This window comes from Phoca vitulina, unplaced genomic scaffold (genome assembly GCF_004348235.1).
Source record: "Phoca vitulina isolate PV1807 unplaced genomic scaffold, GSC_HSeal_1.0 scaffold3, whole genome shotgun sequence".
NCBI classification, from domain to species: Eukaryota; Metazoa; Chordata; class Mammalia; order Carnivora; family Phocidae; genus Phoca; species Phoca vitulina.
This window is the reverse complement of record NW_022589706.1, coordinates 13,264,512-13,284,850: the sequence shown is the minus strand read 5'-3', so window position 1 is coordinate 13,284,850 and position 20,339 is coordinate 13,264,512. Positions and strand designations below refer to the sequence as shown.

At 38.4% G+C, this 20,339-nt stretch overlaps 1 protein-coding gene across 1 annotated transcript in view; it reads right to left on the bottom strand.

Moving 5' to 3' along the window:
- Positions 1-20,339, bottom strand: part of LOC116627640 (cytosolic beta-glucosidase-like) — a 108,572-nt gene that overhangs the window by 73,670 nt on the left and 14,563 nt on the right.

Genomic DNA, 20,339 nt, shown 5'->3' with positions numbered 1-20,339 from the left:
CACATTAGAAGAACAGAAAGTAAAAATTACATTTGGAATATCTGTACACATAGAAATCTTATTTAAAATGTAGTTAGAATCCATTTTATGGTATAAAGGAGTAATTTTAAAAATCTCATGACTTCCTAATTTCACTTCTAGGTACACACCCTGGAGAAATGTTCATGTATTTTCACAAAGAGATTATGGGAGATCATTGAGGCAGAGATGTCTGTAATAACAAACTCCTGGAAACAAGTCACATTCTACCAACAGTAGAACAGATAATTAATTTGAGGTATAGTTACACAGAGGAAACACAAATCAGCAGTTAAAGGGAATGAATCAGAGCATCAATAACCCTACGCTACAGTCTCAATGTTTGTATCCCCCCAAATTTATGTTGAAATCCTAATGCCAATGTGATGGTAGGAGGAAGTAGGGTCTTTGTCAGGTGCTTAAGTCATGAGGGTGGAGCCCCCATGAATGAGTTAGTGCCCTTATAAAAGACCCCACAGAGTTCCCCAGTTCCTTGTACCATGTGAAAATGCAGATGTCTGTGATGCAGAAGAGGGCCCTCAACCAGCCATGCTATCACTCTCACCTCAGACTTGCAGCCTCCAGAATTGTGAGAAATAAATATTTGTGTTTATAAGCTATCCAGTTTATGGTGTTTTGTTATAGGCCTCCAAATGGACTCAGCCTCAAAACAATAAAGCTATACAACCAAAAAATTTGAGATTCAAAAGAATGTATAAATGGTAGAATTTAGATTTTTAGGGCAGTAAAATTGTTCTACATGATACTGTAATAATGGTAGATATATTTATCAAAACCTATAAACTGTGAACTTTAATAATAATGTATCGATATTCATTCATCGGTTATAATAATTGTCTCACAGTAATGCAAGATGCTACTAGTAGTGGAAACTGGGGAATGGGGTATGTGGAAACTCACAGTACGTTCTGCTCAATTTTTCTGTAAACCTAAAATTATTCTAAAATATAAAGTCTACTGATTTTTTAAAGAATATATATAATATGTTTATCATGTTTTATATATTTTAAATACGTAAAACAATCCATGTATATTCTGAACATATACATATGAGATAAACATACAACATGCCTGGAAATTATCAATTCAGGCTAGTGGTTACCTTTGGAGAGAAAAAAGGGTAATAGAACCAGAAAGGAGTTTGACTGCACCTCTTACGTTTCATTACTTAAACTGGGTTAGGGGTATTTGGGGAGCTGTTTATTACACTATTCACAACCCTTTTTATATGCCTAAAATATTTCATAATGATTTTTATATAAGAAAGAAGGTCACAGATAAACTAAACAATTATAGGAAGGTCTTTCAGGTCCTCATTTAGCATCTACTTACTCATATTTTGTGCACAATTCAAACTGAATAACGTACTAGTTTTTAGACCAACAAAAGGACAGCATAGGCTATAAATTATGGGAGGGGACCATGGGGAGACAGCAGAGATGGTAAAAGAAGGAGCTCTGACAAAAGCAGAAATAACAGTTGAAATCAGGGTAGATACTAACTATCTATACAAAGAAATCATGAATATTAAAAAATTATTGTACTCTGGAGTCATAATTTAGAGGCAAAAGTGGTGATCTGGTGGGATAGTAGGTAACTCAAAAAAGTGATCTGGTGGGATAGTAGGTAACTCAAAAACAAAGTGAGAGAGGTAATTCAGAGGCACAAATGAGTAGTGATGCAGGCTTTTGTCCTGAGAGCATCTGCCAAGCACAGATGAGGTGAGCTGCCATTTTAATGGCCTTGTGGGACAAGGCGGAAAGGAGACAAAGTCTAAAGCTTACCAAGGATGGGAAGCCTCCACGAACATGCTTACATCAGGCTGGCAATGAAAGGGCTCCACACCCCGTACAAGAATAAGGAAGAAACAAACCCCACCTGCGAAAGAGACAACAAAGCAACCAGCTTGACACACAGCTGGGTGGAAGGGACTCCTCAATGGTTGCAACAACCATCCAGCCCTCCAACCACTGAGTAAGTGTGAGAATGAAAGAAGGTTTGTCAGACATATGAGCTCTCATTGGACACTGAGAAAAAAGTTTCATCTCACTGGATACTACAGGAGGATACGTTTCACCAGAATAATCATGTAGACCAAGAAAGATAAAAATCTAGGATCCAGGAAACAGGTTTTCAGCAGAAAAAAATCAAGAAAGGGAAATCTCCGGGCTAATAATAAAAAGAGACCTCCAAGGACATCCCTGTGCAGCAAACCCAGGGACTAACCAGCCCATGTAAGCACATCACAGGCTGTAGGAAATAGTTCTTCAAGAAGATTAAACTAATAGAATATCTAGTACAATTTTTTTTAAAACGATTTATTCATTTATCTGAGATAGAGAGAGTGAGAGTGAGAGAGCATGAGTGGGGGGGAGCGGCAGAGGGAGAGAGAGATGCAGGCTCTCCACTGAGCGGGGAGCCTGATGCGGGGCTCAATCCCAAGATCCTGAGATCATGACCTGAGCCGAAGATAGACGCTTAACCAACTGAGCCACCCAGGTGTCCCTAGTATGATTTTTTTAATTATAAAAATTTATTATGAGAGGCACCTGGTGGCTCAGTTCATTAAGCAGCCAACTATTTCGGCTCAGGTCATGATCTCAGAGTTGTGATATCGAGCCCCACACGGGGCTCTGCACTCAGTGGGAAGTCTGCTGGAGATTCTCTCTCTCTCCCTCCCCCTCTGCCCCTCCCCCCCAAATAAATTTTTAAAAATTTATTATGGAATTGTCAACATGCACAAAAGTAGACAGAATAATACAGCAAAGCCCTGTGTACCCATGGCTCGGCTTTAGCAGTTTTCAACATGGTGCCGATATTATTTCATTTGTATCCACCCAAGCTCCTTCATTCAATCTGTAAACATTGCAGTATGTGCTCTGACAAGAGTATTTTTTAATTGTGGTAAAATACACATAACGCAAGAGTAACCATCTTAACTACTTCTAAGTGTACAGTTCAGTGACATTAAGTACACTCACGTTGTTGTGGAACCATCACCACATCCATCTCCAGAATTCTTTTCATCTTGCAAAACTGAAACTCTATACCAAGTTAGCAGTAATTCCCCACTTTTTATGGTATTGGAATCATACATGGGGGTCAGTGAAAGCGGAAAGGTAGAAGGAGAGAAAGTGGACAAATGGGTAAATCCTCACTTTTCACAGTGAGAAGTCAATAGAATATGCCTACAACAGGACTAAAATCAAGAACTAATAATATAAGCATGTTTAAAATACAGTAGTCAATGCCAAAAGGATTAACTGAAACAGTTAAAGGGGTTTCCTCTAGGGAGAGGAACATGGAAGGGGACCAGGGATTGATGGTTTCTGAAACAGTCTCATTTTGACTCTTTAAATTATTTCATTATATAAACTTGAATTAGCATGAAAATTAAAGAAATAATATTAAGTGAAACATTAGAAGAGGATGATAAATAAAGACATTAATAAATATATGGATAATCTGAACAAGCTCTTAACATATAAAAGGATAACAAAATGTCTATTTTGTGAGAATTAAAAAGAATAACTAGATAGAACTAAAATACTGAACCAAAACAACATATAAGCACAAAAGGGAGAAATCAGAGTTAAAGTGTTCTCAAGTCCAAACTGGAATTTATTGTTTTAAAGAAGAGTCCAATGCATCTATAGCAAAAGTTCTGTACCAGGCTCAATTCTACACATTATATATATGTTAACCCTTCACAAAAATATTATGAAGTAACGGCCATTATCACCTCCATTTTCAGATAAGGAAACTGAGTGAACAGGGTAAGTAACTTGCTCAGATTAGCATATACTAAAGCTGAGATTCTAACCCAGGCAACTGAATTTCAGAGCCCATACTCTTAACTGGCAGGCTAGATGGGGAAAACTAAACAAGTAAACTAAAAGAAGGATAAGAAAATCAAAAAAAAATAAGCATAGGGTAAGAAAAATAAAAGCATAATCCATAAAATAAGATGGTATGACAAGATATAAATTATCACTTATAACAATATAAGTCAATGCACTATATTCCTCAAATAAAAGACAAAGATTACCAGATCAGATTTTAAAAAAAAAAAATATCCCGTGGTATACTGATTACCAATATACCTAAGATATAAAAATACAGAAAAATTTGAAAATCAAAATATGGAAAAGATACCCCTGCCCGCCCCCCCCCCCGCCCCCCCATCAAAAAGTGAAGGACTTCAAGGGGAAACTAAGTAAGCATTCCTGGAGATAACGTGGACCACTACATGACAGCACTATTTTAAATATGTATGCACCCAGGAGTCTGGTTTTCAAACATGTGAAGCAAAAATTAAGAAACTGAAAAGCTAAATTGACAAATCCATTTCCATGATGGGAGATTCTGATTAATCTAAATTCTATTGAACATTTAAAAGCAAAACAAACTAACAAAAAAACTCTACTCTGCAGAAATTATTCCAGAAAATAAAAAAGAATTCCTCAATTCATTTTATGTGGTTAGAATAACCTTGATACCAAAATCTTTCTCAGTAACTGAAAAAAGAGAGAATAAGGATAGCAGACATTAGTGATCTTGATCTAATGGATATATATGACATTGCACAATAATAAATACTACAACTGAAGAATATATATTTTGTCAAGAAGACAAAATTTTATGAAAGTTGAGCACAAATTAGTCCATAGATAAAGTCTCCATAAATTTCAAAAGTTTGGAGAAACAGAGATGACAATCTTTCACCAATTTTATTAGAATTCAAACACTAAATAACATTAGAAACCTCCAAAAGTTGAGAGGTGTCTGGGTGGCTCAGTCAGTTAAACATCTGCCTTTAGCTCAGGTCATGATTTCAGGGTCCTGGGATGCAGTCCCAGGTCAGGCTCCCTGCTTGGCAGGGAGTCTGCTTCTCCCTCTCTCTCTGCCCCACCCCTACTTGTGCTCTCTCTGTGTCTCTCTCTCAAGTAAATAAAATCTTAAAAAAAGAAAGGAAGGAAGAAAGAAGGAAAGAAAGAAACCTCCAAAAGTTGAGGAATCTAAAAAGGTACATCTGAATAACTTAAGGCTTAAAGAAGGCATAATGGTGGTCACCAGAAAATATTAAAAACTTCATAACAGAAAGATAAATATGAAAACATTGTGGTATCTAGTTTAAGTGGTATTTAGAGAGAAAGCCTTAATTCATACATTAGAAAAGAAGCAAGCCTCAGAGTTAACATGCTAAGTATCTCACTTAAATGTGTAAAAAAGAGAGAGAAAGAGGAGGAAGAAGAGGAGGAGAAGGAGGAGGAGGAGAACAGAGACAAATAAATAGGAAAAAAAATAAGGTAATATCAGAAAAAATAAAATAGAAAACAAACCAGGATAGAGAGGATTAACAGAGGCAAAAAATGGTTTTTAGAAAAGTCTAATAAAATAGAAAAACCCCTGCAAAATAATTTTTTTAAATGAGAGAATATAAAAGTAGTATTAGTAATGAAAAGGGGAATAGAGCTACAGAAACTGCCGAGATTATAGTATGAAAATAATATATTATTTTTAAAACTTTATTAAAACATGTTCGAAAAATTATTTGGAAATGACAAATTTTAGGAAATTAAACCTTAACAAAATTGATTCAAGGAAAAGTGAAAAACCTGAAAGATCTTAACTGTTCCAAATTAAATCAATAGTTAAAATGTTCCACAAAGAAAATGCCATGCCAGTTGGTTTTAATATTGATTTCTCTCAAACATTTAAAAACAAACAAACACACAAAAAAATCCACTGTTGTATAAATTATTCCAAAAAAAATTTTGTTAAAGAATTTCTCAATTTATATGGCTAGAATATCCTGATTTCAAAACCAGAAAATAACATTACATGGAAGGAAAAATTAGAAGCCAATCTCACTCATAAACATATTTGCAAATGTAGATAGACACATGGAAATTTTTTTTAAATCTAAATTGAACTTCAAGAGATAAAAACTACAATGCCTGAAACGAAAAATACACCAGATGGGATTAACAGCCAATGAAACATTGCAAAAGAAACGATTAGTGTATTTGAAGACATAGCAATAGAAACTCTCTAAAATGAAACATGAGAAAAAGGACTCAAAATGTAAACAAAAGATCAGTGACCTCTGGTACAACTTTAATCAACTTAATATACATGGAATCAGAATCTCCAAAGGAGAAAAAAAAAAAAGGAGGGGACAAACATTTTTTGAAGAAATAATGACTGAAAATTTTTTTTTTAATTTAATGAAAACTATAAACCTAGAAATCCCAGATCAATGAACCCCAAGCACAAGACAAATGAAGAAAACTATGCCAAAGCATAATCAAATTGCTCAAAAACAGTCATGAAGAGAAAAATCTTAAAAGCTGCCAAAGGAAAAAGATATAAAATGTCTAGAGGAACAAAGATAAGAATACGGTGGATTTATTGTCAAAAACAATGCAAGCAAGAAGACAACGGAGTAACATCTTTAAAAAAAATGAAAGGGACAAAAATCTGTGTAACTAAAATTTTATACCAATAAAAATATGTTTCAAAAATGAAGGCTAGGGCACCTGGGTGGCTCAGGCGTTAAGCATCTGCCTTTGGCTCAGGTCATGATCCCAGGGTTCTGGGATCGAGCCCCGCATCAGGCTCCCTGCTCTGCAGGAAGCCTGCTTCTCCCTCTCTGACTCCCCCTGCTTGTGTTCCCCCTCTCGCTGTGTCTATCTCTGTCAAATAAATAAATAAAATCTTAAAAAAAAAAACTGAAGGCTAAATACTTTTCCAGACATACAAAAGCTCAAATAATTCATCACCAGCTAACTCTTAATACCTTAAAGGAAGTCCTTCAGGCAGGCAGCAATGGATGCCAGATGAAAGTATGGATCTACACAATGGAATGAAAAGCACCAGAAATGGTCATTACATGGGTAAATACATAACATTTTTTTATTATTCAAATCTCTTTAATAGATAATTTATTGAGTAAAGAAAAATAATGTAGTATAAAGTTTATAACATACGTAGGCATAAAATGTATGGTGACAGGAGCACAAAGGTCAGGAAGGGAGAAATAGAAGTATGTTGTTGTAACAGTCCTTAGTTATGCATGAAGTAGTATAATGCCACTTGAAGGTAGACCGTAGCAAGTTAAAGATGTATACTATAAATCCTACAGGAAACACTAAAATAATAAAACAGAGGGTTATAGTTAGTAAGCCAGCAAAGAATATATAATAGAGTCATTAAAAATAAGTTATCTGAGAAAGACAGAAAAAGAGGGAAATGAGAATAAAAGACAGAAGAAATAGAAAATAAATAGCAAGATGATAGATTTAAACCCAACCATATCAGTATCACTAAATGTAAATGAGTCTAAACAATTGAAAGGCAGAGATAATCGGATTGAATAAAAACATCAGACTCAACTTTATACTGCCTACAAGAAGCCCACTTTAAATATTAAGACAAAAGTAGGTCAAAAGTGTCAGAATGAAAAGAAGACATACCATGCTAATTCTAATCAAACAAAACTAGAGGGGCTATATTAATACCTGTGTAGATTTCAGAGCAAGAATATTACTAAGTATATGAAAAGTCATTTCATAAAATTAAAGGGGTCAATTTATCAAGAAGATTTACAATCCTAAATGTTTATGCACCTAATGACAGAGATCCAAAATACATGAAGCAGAACCTAATAGAACTGACAAAAATAGAAAAATTCACGATTGTATCTGGATATTTCAATTAAAAAGACCAACAAGACTATATAAAAATGGACAAAAAGATGCAAACAGTTCCTTCACAGAAGGAGAAACACATGGCTAGTAAACATTTAAAAAAATGTAAGAGATCATTAAAAATCTGGAAAATGCAAATGAAAACCACAATGAAATACCATTCTACACCCACACAGTTGGCACAAATTTAAAAATTGGGCAATATCCAGCATTTGAGAGATTGGTGCATGGCAGCAATGTTTATACACTGCTGGTAAGAGAGCAATACGGAAATATTTAGTAAAGTTGAAGAAGCACATAAACCAAAACCCAATAATTCACATAGCACCGTATACCCTATTTCTACAAATGCAAACCAGGAAACGTATATATCCATGATTCCAACAAACGACAACAAAAACCCCCACTGGAAATAGCCCAGATTTCCTTTGTCGGGACAATTAATCAATAAATGAATAAATAAACTAGAGAATAGTCATACAGTAAAGACTACACAGGAGTAAGAGTGGATGAACTACATCTATTCAGATCAACATGCATAAATCTCCCAAATGTAATATGGAGAAGAAGAAAGCAAATTGCAAAAAATATACATAATATATTTCCATTTACATAATATCCAAAACATGTAAAACTCACAATCCAGTTGATAGCAGACAAATAAACTCTTAGACTGCATCAAGATAAAAGTTGTATTAAGATCATGTAAAAACACCACGGAGGAATCAAGAAAAGCATTTGAGTTACTTTTGTCATTGGGAGTCAGACTTGCCCAAGAGAAACATTTTTTTTTAAAGATTTTTATTTATTTATTTATTTGACAGAGATGCAGCGAGAGAGGGAACACAAGCAGGGGGAGTGGGAGAGGGAGAAGCAGGCCCCCTGCTGAGCAGGGAGTCCAAAGTGGGGCTCCATCCCAGGACTCTGGAATCATGACCTGAGCCAAAGGCAGACGCTTAACGACTTAGCCATCCAGGCGCCCCCCAAGAGAAAGATTTTAAGGCAGGTGTTGAAAAAATGAGTAAGAGTTCTCACAGTGGACCTGATAAGGAAAAAGCAAATGCATAATTCAGTGGTAATGCTCAGGGTGAATTGCAGAAAGAAGGCACTAGGGATCCAAAGACCCCCAGTTAGCTGGTTATTGCAATATTTTTGGTAAGAAATGATAGGCTTCTATATTTTATTTTTTTAATAATTTGGAAGAAAATAAAATTGTCTCTGAAGTCCTTACCATGTTAGGACATGGAAGGGATTCCCACAAAAATGTAAAATACTGATATTACCTACCAACCTAAAATCAAAGATTTCCAAGGCTGCAAAGTATGACGGAAATAGCACAAGCTCTAGATCCAGTAATAGCTGAGTTTAAATCCTGTCTCTACCACTCACTTCACTTTTCTGTACATAAAAAGTGGGAGGATAAGATCTGTATCATGGGGTACTAGTAAAAATCAACTGAGCCAAAGCAAAGGTCCTAACAAGGTACATGGCAGAAGGTATGTGCTCAACAAGTGTCCTGTTTCTTCTCTTCTAGACTCAACACAACAAACACTAACTACATTTACACAAAAAGTGACCAGTTGCTCTTTTTCTCTTCTTTTGGCAGCCTGCTCTTGATACCATAGTGCATACATAGGAATTACTCTAAACATATTTGCAGACTTGTCTGTGATTAAGATCCAGTGTCCAGCCTTGCATGACTTGTCTGTGGGGCCCTCAGCTTCCTGATTTGGAAGTCATCAATACAAATGGGGCCATGTCACTTTCACTTTTGCCGTAACAATGCCATTTGAGAGGACATAGATCTATGTAGATCTCAGTCCTCTGCATAAAGGAAATCAGGTCAAATAAAAAGTAAGTGTGTGAGCGTGTGTGTATGTATGTGTGTCCTCTTCCTTTAAAAACCAAAAGTGGCATTACCACAACACCACTTTTTAGAAGTATTCTCTGACTCCCCATCAGAACCACGCCCTCCTGGGTGCACCCTGGGTACAATTAACACAGAGAGTTGAGTCATCTTTAAAAATACCTTTGCCTCCTTCACACTTGGAGCTCTGTCAAGGCAGGGGGCCAGGTTTCACTCTTATCTGTGTCTCTCCAGGACCACGAATAATGTTTGAAAATAAGGTTTCTCAGCTATCTGAAAGTAGTACGTTCCTAGGAAACTTTTCATAACCTGAAAAGGCGTAAAGCGAAGAGTACCCCCTGCTCTCCTAAGGTTAGCTTACGCCACGTCACTTTCATGAAAAAAGCCATTACCATACTAATGCAGATAAGTGGCATACCATGAAGTTTAGGAAAGTGGAGGTTACCTGTAGTAGGTGCTGAGTAAAACAGTTTCTGTGAGGTGTGTTCAGCATAAAACATAAATATTGATGTTTGCTATCTCATCACTTCACAGAAATATGCAGAAGTTATTTTAATGCTTGTACGTTATTGCAAATTATTTGAGAAATTAAATGTGGCTAAAAATTCAAGTAGTTGCCATTTATAAATTATGATCTGGTGTACTTTCAGACAAAAAATATTTGTTTATTTTTGCAATTAACATTCAAATGTATTAGACATAACTATTCTATGTGGAACTTTGAGGTTATGGTGAGCAAAGATTCCCTGATCTACTAACAGCACTCTGTGTCCAAAGCTAATTCAGAAGGGACAGAGCCTCCAAAGTGACAAGACAAACCACTAGACTCTATGGAAATGCATTTCAATATCGTGTCACAGGAGGATGGAGGGTTCCAGAAAAGATGTCTCCAAGAAAAAAAGAGAGAGAGAGAGAAACTGATAAAACATCTGATGTGTTTGAACATGTCAAGAAACAATTTACATTTCTGGCCGACAGTGTGGGGATGAATTAGTGAAAGAATCCTAGAATAGGAAGCCACCAACAACAGACAATTATTAACTCTCAGGCAAAACAAAAACTGTACAAGACAAGAAACTCAATCATAGGATATTAGGTGGCTCAGTCGTGCACCATTTTTACATAAAACAGTGATGTAAAAACTGAATGAAGATTTAGACAAAATTTGTTAAACAACCAAGTGGGAAAAAACGGAGACGAAAAAGTTTGCTTTGTGAGTATGGTACTAGAACAGGCTGAAAAAACCTCATCTTACAAAATCGGAAGCCGATATACTTTCAACTAGAATACCAAATAATGACTGTATATGCATGCTATTTAGAAACATAGAAGTAAGTACTAGAAAAAGATGGTGAAAAGACTCAAATATGTTGGCTTTAGGGAACTAAGTAAGAAGTTGAGAGAAGTGACATAAAAGATCTTTCTTTGTTGTCGGGTGTTATAATTCTCACAGTACTATTTGAGCTTTTTTTTTTTAAGATTTTATTTATTTTGACAGACAGAGACAGCGAGAGAGGGAACACAAGCAGGGGGAGTGAGAGAGGGAGAAGCAGGCTTCCCACCGAGCAGGGAGCCCAATGCGGGGCTCGATCCCAGGACCCCGGGACCATGACCTGAGCCGAAGGCAGACGCTTAACGACTGAGCCACCCAGGCACCCCAGTACTATTTGAGCTTTTAAACCATTGTACATGTTACTAAGATAAAATTAAAAATTAAGTTAGAAAAGTCAAGATAACCACAAGAGAAAAGAAATTACAGATCTAAGCCGACCCTGTTTGGAGGTTAGGAGTGGTGTTAACACCCAGAGGCATGTGAGAATGTGCCAGTATGCTTCCCATTGTCCCAGAGACTGGGCTACTCTGATATTTAGTGGCAGGGCCAATGATGAAGGCCTGCCAAGGGCAGGACAGCCACACACAGAACCAAGAAATGACGAGACCAAATGCCAACAGCACCTCCAGTGGGAAACACCACACTCAATGGGAAAAAGAGTAAAGAAAAATATAATGGGGGAGGGGGAGGTAGAAGAGAAGAGGGAGAAGCAAAAGGAAACTATCACATTAGAAAATATAAAATAATAATATGGCAGAAAGAAGCTGAGACCTTGGTAATCACAAACCCACTAAATAGTCCTGTTTGAACAAAGTAAAGGTGAAGAGGAAAAAATATTTATGATGTAAATACTGATAAAAATAAAGTAGACTTAGGACTATTGATATTGTGTAAAAAGGCATCTGGCTGGCTCAGTCAGAAAATCATGCAACTCTTGATCTCAGGGTAATGGGTTCGAGCCCCATATGGGGTGTAGAGATTATTTAAATAAATAAAACTTTAAAAATTACATAAAATGAATATAAAGGAAAAGCATTAAATGGGACAGAGTAATATTCTCATATTAATAAAAGTTACAGCCCACCAAAACCATATAGCAATCATGAACTTTTGACAATAGAGTTTTGACAAACACAAGAGAAAAACCTGTGATAAATGCAGGGATATAACAAAAACTCCACTAACACAGGAGAGACTCTCTCAGAAAATGACAGAGAAAGAGAGAATTTAATTAACATAATTTATAAACTTATTCTCTTGTGGAAAGACGTCTCTGACTTTATACGTATAGGTACACATGTATGTATGTGTATATAACAGGATACAGACATACGAGAGACAGAGATTGCTATTCAACAACAGAAAATTATTTTCAAACACCTTGAATTCACACAGGTACATTCTCTGACAATTAAACATAAAAAGAAGAAAGAAAAGGGGCGCCTGGGTGGCTCAGTCATTAAGAGTCTGCCTTTGGCTCAGGACATGATCCCAGGGTCGTGGGATCGAGCCCCGCATCGGGCTCCCTGCTCAGCGGGAAGCCTGCTTCTCCCTCTCCCACTCCCCCTGCTTGTGTTCCCTCTCACTGTGTCTCTCTCTGTCAAATAAATAAATAAAATCTTAAAAAAAAGAAGAAGAAGAAGAAGAAGAAAGAAAAAAGTGGAAGAGAAAATGAAGGGAGGGTGGGAGAGGAAGATTAACAGGAAAAGAATAAGTCAATCTATGGATTTTTTTTTTAATTCTAAATAAATTTTGTAATAGAGAAAATAAAAGCAGAATGATTTTTAAGGGAAAAAAATGTGTTATTAAAATTGTCTTAAGAAAAGGCAGAAACCTGAAAACAAACATCTTTAATGCAGCTAAAGGCTTTAAAACAGATTTCCCCTCAACAGATGGAAGTTGAGGTAAATGGCTGGAGAGAGCAAGTGATGAGCCGGAGCAGACAGCTTCGCGTGCATCCGGGATCCTGGGATGCTCTACGGCAATGGGCAGGACTCTGAGGCATGTCCGTAAGAAAAAGACTTTGTTCTAAATATGGGCCAAAATCAGATGTCGTGAAACTGCCTTAAGAATTTTCCTTTTTATTACCTTGCCTTCACCCAGGTCCATCAGGTTCGACCAGGTCAGAAGACTTAGTACACAAGCAGAAATAAGAGAAGCAAGGGAAGAAAGAAGATTGACCACACCCTCTCCTCCAAAAAGCTAAGACCTAGGCAGCCCTAAATCAGATTTGAAGTTTTAACTATTTCATGGACTAATTATTCTAAATACCAAAATAAGCCTGTGTTTTGTAACCAAGAGTGGCCATATGTATCAGCCAGGGTCCCAGCAGGAAACAGATGGTGCTCACACTGGGTAATTGAGGAGAGTTTCATAAAGGACTATTTACAATGGTGTGAGCAGGGCTTGCGGAAAGCAACAAGGGAGAGTGCAGTACCTCAGGGCTTGCAACAGCATGAAGTCATTAGCACCCCGGAAGGGGCTGGGGCAGAATCAGTTTCCAAAACCTGTAGAGAGTAGATACTTGCCAAGGGCTGCCTGGCAGAAGAGGAGGCCTTTAGCTCAGGGACACAGCCAACCCACTGCAATCCAGGAGGGAGGGAACCCGAAGAATAAATATTCTGGCTTCTCTCTCCTCCCACCTGACTCTACCACCTCCTGCTAATACTTCCCATTCATCAAATGCAAACTGAAGTCGAAGGACAATGACATCAATATGGATTGGCTGCCCAGGGCCCAGAGCAGAGGCGGTGGAGAGTAGATCTAAACAGACAGAGAAAATATCCAGCACACATTAAGCCTTAAGATCACTGAGCCCACCTGTGTTGACTTCTGAGTGGAAGAGAAGAGCTACCCCCACTAAGTGTGAAGGGACGGGGATGGGGGGCGGGGGCGGAGAAAAACAAAGTTATTTTTGAGTGTGCCCTGAGTGTCCTCCTTGTGGAGGGCACGGTGCAATGTATAACAATGTGGATATAATTTAACTACTGATTTAGTAATTCAGGGAAGTGATAAATTCCCCTAGAAATAAATAGTGAGAGGAAATATTTCAGCCCTGGTTCTGGGACTCGACCCTTTGGGCTCCAACCCTGCACTTGTCATGTTGTTGTTTTCTGACAATCCTAATGTGCTTAGCTATGGAGGCTTCTAAGACTCCCTTTTTCATTTACTTTAGTCCTGTTTAACATACACGGCTTTTTGTCTTAACTGCCTTTGCCGCTGCTATTCTGCTGTAATTATTCTTATATCTTTCAATTAAGTCTCTTTGCATTCAGCCATTTATGCATCGAAATATGCTGTCTAGTGAAAGACACTTTTCTCTGTCTTTAAAGAAAAATCTCTGCTCTTCTCTTCATCCATCAGAGCACTGCAGTAATCTAAACTGGCTTCAGCTTCTGATTGCCACTATGCTAATCTGAGCCCCATTTGGAAGGATGGAACAGTACACTGGAAAAAGCATCATGATAATAATAATAGCTATCATTTATTAAGCCTTACGATGGGACAGGCACTTTGCCAAGCACTCTACATGTGTAGAGAAGGAAAAATGTTTTCCTCGACCCTCTTAGGGGTCCCCGGCTGGGGCTGAAAATTAAACTGACAAAGACGGATTAACAGGCAAAAAGCATACAGATTTATTTAAAGTTTTATATGCCCTGGGAGCCTTCATAAGGAAATGAGGACCCGAAGAAATGATTAAACCTGAGTATTTTCATGCCAGGTTTGATGACGAGTGACGGTTGTGGAGGAATACGATGGTCACAGAGCATAAGTTAAGGGGAGGAAATTGGGGGAAACTTAGCAAGGCCTGTTCATTCAGATTCTGCTCTGTCCCTCTGTCTTCAGAGATAAGGATGTTCCTTTCCTCCAGGTATAGGTGCCTTTCACAGGAATGTTTTATGACCTGTTTCAGGGGAGAAGGGCAGGGGAAGTCAGAGTAACCTTCACACTTCTGTTTTCTCAAACTCCTTCAGCTTCCAAAGTATTGTACCATGCCCTGAACTCCATCCCACACTTTATACCGCTGATATCACCCCCAGTTAAACTGGAAGAATCTGGGGTTTCCTTGAGTTTAAGGATTTGGAAGAGAGCATAGGTAACAGATAAAAGTAAATCTGTAAGCCAAGGGTCACTGAACAGAGACTGCTCTTATTCACATTCTCTATACGTATATCAGTTTATCTCTATGCCTTACTATCTCTGTGACCTCAGGCAATTCACCCAACCTCTCTGTGCCTCAGTTTCCTCATCTGCAGAAGCAGAGTGCTAATAACACCTGGGTCTTCCTACTTGATAGTGGTGTTGAGGAAATGTATTGGATGTATTATTGGAGTGGATGCATTTGGAAATGACTCTCCGGGAATTAGCGTATGATTGTTGTCAGTAAATGGTTTTTGTACCCACTGTGCCAACCTACACTGGCTCTCCTAAGAAGAGACCTCAGAGTAAGTAGTCTTTTATGGAGCCCCCCTTGTCTTGCTGGCCTCCTCGAGATTCCCTATTCTGACTGCCTGGCTGCATCAGCTCTTTGCATCCGGGACCATCCAAGCCTGTTGGGCGTGCAGTTCCTCTGACACCTGCACTCAGTCGTCCCTCCGGCCTCTCAGCACCTTGAGAAGGGCATTCATCCTGTTCCAGAACCTTGGGGCAGGAGGAAGTAGCTCCTGAACAACATGCACTATAAAAGCTGTCCCCCAGGGACAAGTATTTTTCCTAGTGGCCTTTTCTCTGTTTCCCTTTAAAAATAATAATAAAGTTCTTTTATTACATAACTGTGGGACAAGGGATCAAACATCCGTGCTTAAAATGCAAAAGGTGCCCTACATTCAAACCTCTCCTGCCCAGAAGAAATACCCTTTGCAACATTTAAATCCTTTAACTCTTTCCTCCCTCTGCTACATGAAAATTATAAACAGCACCATGCTATTAATCTGTAACTTCCTAGTGATATCACCACAGACATGAAATACCCCTAAAAGCCTCAATCCCTATGGGTTTGCCTGGCCAGGTTCCAGTAGCAAATCAACTCAAAAATTTTATGAACACTAATTTGCTTTTCATTATTTTCCTATCAATCACCAATCAGATTTTCATTGTATCACACAACTAAGCAAAAAAGAAGGGGGGCTGGCTTCCTAAATCTAATCTATGAATTGCACCAGGTAAATTGATTCTGTTTGCCAGTTAAATACAAATGTCTTATTTTAAATAATTCCATTTTAGTAAATGTTTTCTAGAATACCTCTATAAATCTGGCATTTGTGAAAATGGGCTAATGGCATCCTTTTTTTTGACTAATGAAAATCACAGGCTTCAGAGTCCGCTGAATTTTTTAGATCATACCAACTAATATTTATAGATCACACAATGCTGCAGATACTGAGGCATGACTCTGGGGTTTCAATCCTGGTTCCCATTTCACAAGACAAGTGAGAAGAGCTGGGGGGTGAGTAGACTTGGAGAGGCTGACCTGAAGAGAGGTGGTTCATGTCCAGATATTAGCACCCTAAAGATTTCTGAGCCCACCGACTAATGGGGCAAGAACTCCTGACAACCTGCCTCAGCAAGAATCTGGGGTTGTTGGGTCTTTGGGTTTTTTTTTTCTGTATTTAAAAAAAATGTCCAGAACTCCCACAAACTAATTCACCCTGGATAATTTCACTTCTTTGAGTCTGTGTCCTTATCCGTAAAAGGGAATAATTATATAGGAAGTGTATAAAATGTCTGGCATGGTGGCAAATAGTAGTTGTTTAAAAAGGCAGCTATTGGGGCACCTGGGTGGCTCAGTCAGTTAAGCATCCAACTCTTGGTTTCTGCTCAGATCAGGGTCATGAGATCAAGCCCCCCGTGGGACTCTGTGCTCAGCGTGGCGTGTGCTTGGGATTCTCTCCCTCTCCCTCTCCCTCTGCCCCTCCTCCCAACTTGCACACGTACAACCTCTCTCTCTAAAATAATAAATAAAATATTTTAAAAGGCAGCTATTATTGTTATTGTTATTATTCCTGTCATTCCTATGATAGCAAGTTTTTTCTGTATGTGGTTTTCATGTTTTCAAACATCTCATTAGACTTGCTAAGGTATATTTAGACCTATGCAATATACTTAAATGCATTTGATGACAGGATAGGTCATAAAGCAGCTCTGCTACGGTTTTTGTCTTTTAGACAGATGCTCTTCAGAACCAATGTATCACAGAAATTAAAAGCCCAACTTGAGGTATTACTGAGTCATAGTCCATTGCCTGAGGAGAGCAGAACCATCCGTCCCCCCCAGACAGGGCTGCACTTGGTACTGACGGGTCTTACTAAATCTGTATGTGATCTAGGTTTTGTTATACACTTGAAATGGTTAATTACAAGAGGTAGGGGAATCTGAAATGTCACAGCAAGCTCCTCCTGGCCCACTGTCACGTTTCATGAATCTTGGTGCTGAACCCATTTGGATTAAGCAGTGACCCCCTCCAAACACATTGCTTCTGTGCCTCTTCTCTCTTATCACCTATTTATGTCCCAATACATCTGCATTGTGTGGCTCAGTAAGATCCATTAAGTCCTTGGGCAGTGTTTACGGCTATTGTTTTTATTATTTCTTTGAGGCTCAGATTTCTCACATAGTGACAGAAAACTACAGTACAGATAGTGAGTAAAACACTTCTTAAAAGGAGGGGGGGAAGAAGTATGTATAAGATTCGCAATTTCAGTCTGCGAATTCTCAGAGCAATCCTGTGGGTGAGAGACAATAATTTCTTGTAGCTTTTAGGTAAAGATATAATTTACCTTTATTTGCAGACACAAAACTAAGAAAACGTATCTTGCCATCGATGCCTGTGGCTTTAAAAATATTTATGAGATCGACATAGTTACCTGGAGGCAGACACTTCCTTTCAACGTCAGAGGTCAGGCCCGTTGGCTAACACCCCAGATAATATTGATGTACCTTCAAATTTTAAAATAATGTTTATACCATTTATTTATTCATTCATATATAGAGCACCCATCCTGAAGTATCTGGGACACTGAACAAGGTTTACATAAATCTGACTGTTTTTTCCTCTGGGCCATTTGGCTCAGTCTGGTAGACCATAAATATTCAATAATACTTTACAATGACAAAGCATCTTTTACGCAAACATCTCTAAGCACATTATTCACCAATATTACAATCTCCTCTTTAACCTACTGGTAAAGTCACAGAAACTAACTGACTTTCTTCAAGGTCCCACCACAAATTGTTTATTTTGTAGATTAGAATCCAGGTGTCCTGATCCTAGCTATAACTAAAGGGAGAAAAAAAACAAACAAACACATTTTTTTTAGGTGCTTAAGCTGATGACCTACACTAAATATTTCTAAATTGAATCTATTAGACAAAACGTCCTCCTTAAAGATGTTAGATGTTGTGATGCATCCAACTGAATTTTATCACTTTTGTTCCTAATTTGCCCAAGGCCAGCTACCATTTTCAGAGCCCCAAGTATGACCTATTTTAATTGAATCCTGTTACAAACACTTAAACTTTCACTCTTTAATCAAATCAGGTTTCTAAATAGAAATTAAAGTTGGAGCAGAACAGCAAAACTTTTCATGGGAAGGTCCGGTTGCAGTGATGGCACGGCCGTACTAAAATATCCGAGCAAAGTGGAAAGCTGGGAATTACTGTGAGATTTGGGCAAGTCTCAAACACTTTCAGGTTATGCAAGCAGAAGAAAATACTTTAAATTCATTATTTTACAGCTTCTTTATATTAAAGTAAGGCAGGTTTAATATAGACAATTAATAAAATACCAAAAAATGGAAAAATTTTTAAAATCACTCACAACTGGGGCACCTAGGTGGCTCAGTCGGTTAAGTGTCTGCCTTAGGCTCAGGTCATGATCCCAAGGTCATGGGATCAAGCCCTGAATCGGGCTCCCTGCTCAGCGGGAAGCCTGCTTTTCCCTCTCTCCCTGCCCCTCCCCCTCCTTGTGCTTTCTCTTGCTCTCTCTAATGAATAAATAAAAAATCTTAAAAAATAAAATAAAATTAAATCACTCATAACTATGACGGCCATTAACAACACATTTGTAAACCCCCAATCTCAGGGAGCATAGCTGACCAGCTGACCGAGGGCTCTAGCTCTGAGCCCTGGAATCCATCACAGGTGCAGTTTGCACTGAGGCCACACTTCCCCGAGCTGATCACAGGCAGTGCTGAATGTGGTGAGGCTACTATGACAAGCCTGTCCCTGAAAGAGGTGGGACTTCCCGACAGGTGACTTTCAACTTCCCTAAAGACCTGGCTGAGCTTTCCCTTGCCCTGTCCTGTAGTCTAAATGCTTCACTCAAACTTCCTTTTTCCTTCCCTCTCTCCTTCACTCAAAAGACCTGTATCCCCAGCCTCTCCCAGCCCTCACTCGTTTCTGTCATGAAGAATAAACTTCTTGCATATTCAATACCATCCTGGCTTCTGCTTCCTGGAGGACCCAGTCTCACATGCCATTTGATGGCGATGATGATGATGGTGATGATAATGTTGATGTTGATGATGGTGGTGGTGTTGATGGTAGTCAAGATAATTAACATCTATTGAGTTCTTTTAAAAATGCCAGGCCATTGGGGCGCCTGGGTGGCTCAGTCAGTTAAGCACACACGTACTCTTGGTTTCGGCTCAGGTCATGATCTCAGGGTCTTGAGATCCAGCCCCGCACCAGGCTCTGCACTCAACACAGAGTCTGCTTGGGTTTCTGTCTCCCTCCCCCTTGGCCCCCACACCTCAAAATAAATAAATAAATCCTTAAAAAAAAAAAAAGCCAGGCCTTGTGCTAAGAGGTTGCCTATATTATTTCATGTACTATTCCCAATAATCTTCAAAATATAGATATTACCCACCGGAGGAAAGTAAGTCTTAAAAAGGTTAAGTAACAAAAACAAGACCACACTGCTTGTGAAAGTCAAATATGAACTCATATTCTTCCTCAATCAGTAAAGCAAAGAAGCACTGGTGCTAATAACAACTATATTACTTCTCTGTATTAATATTTTGTAGTATAATCTTCCAGCCCTTTTTCTGGATAGGTATCACAGTTACAATTACACTCAAAATAATAATGTATTAAGTTAAGCCTTTTTTGGTAGAAAATTGAATTTTTCTTTAAACTTTTGATTCCTCAGGGCACCTGTTGTCTCAGTTGTTAAGCTTCTGCCTTCGGCTCAGGTCATGGTCCCAGGGTTCTGGGATCGAGACCCACGTCAGGCTCCCTGCTTGGTGGGAAGCCTGCTTCTCCCTCTCCCACTCCCCCTGCTTGTGTTCCCTCTCTCACTGTGTCTCTCTCTGTCAAATAAATAAAACCTTTAAAAAAAATAAACTTTTTGATTCCTCGAAAATTTGCAGTTATCTACTTCACTTTGGTT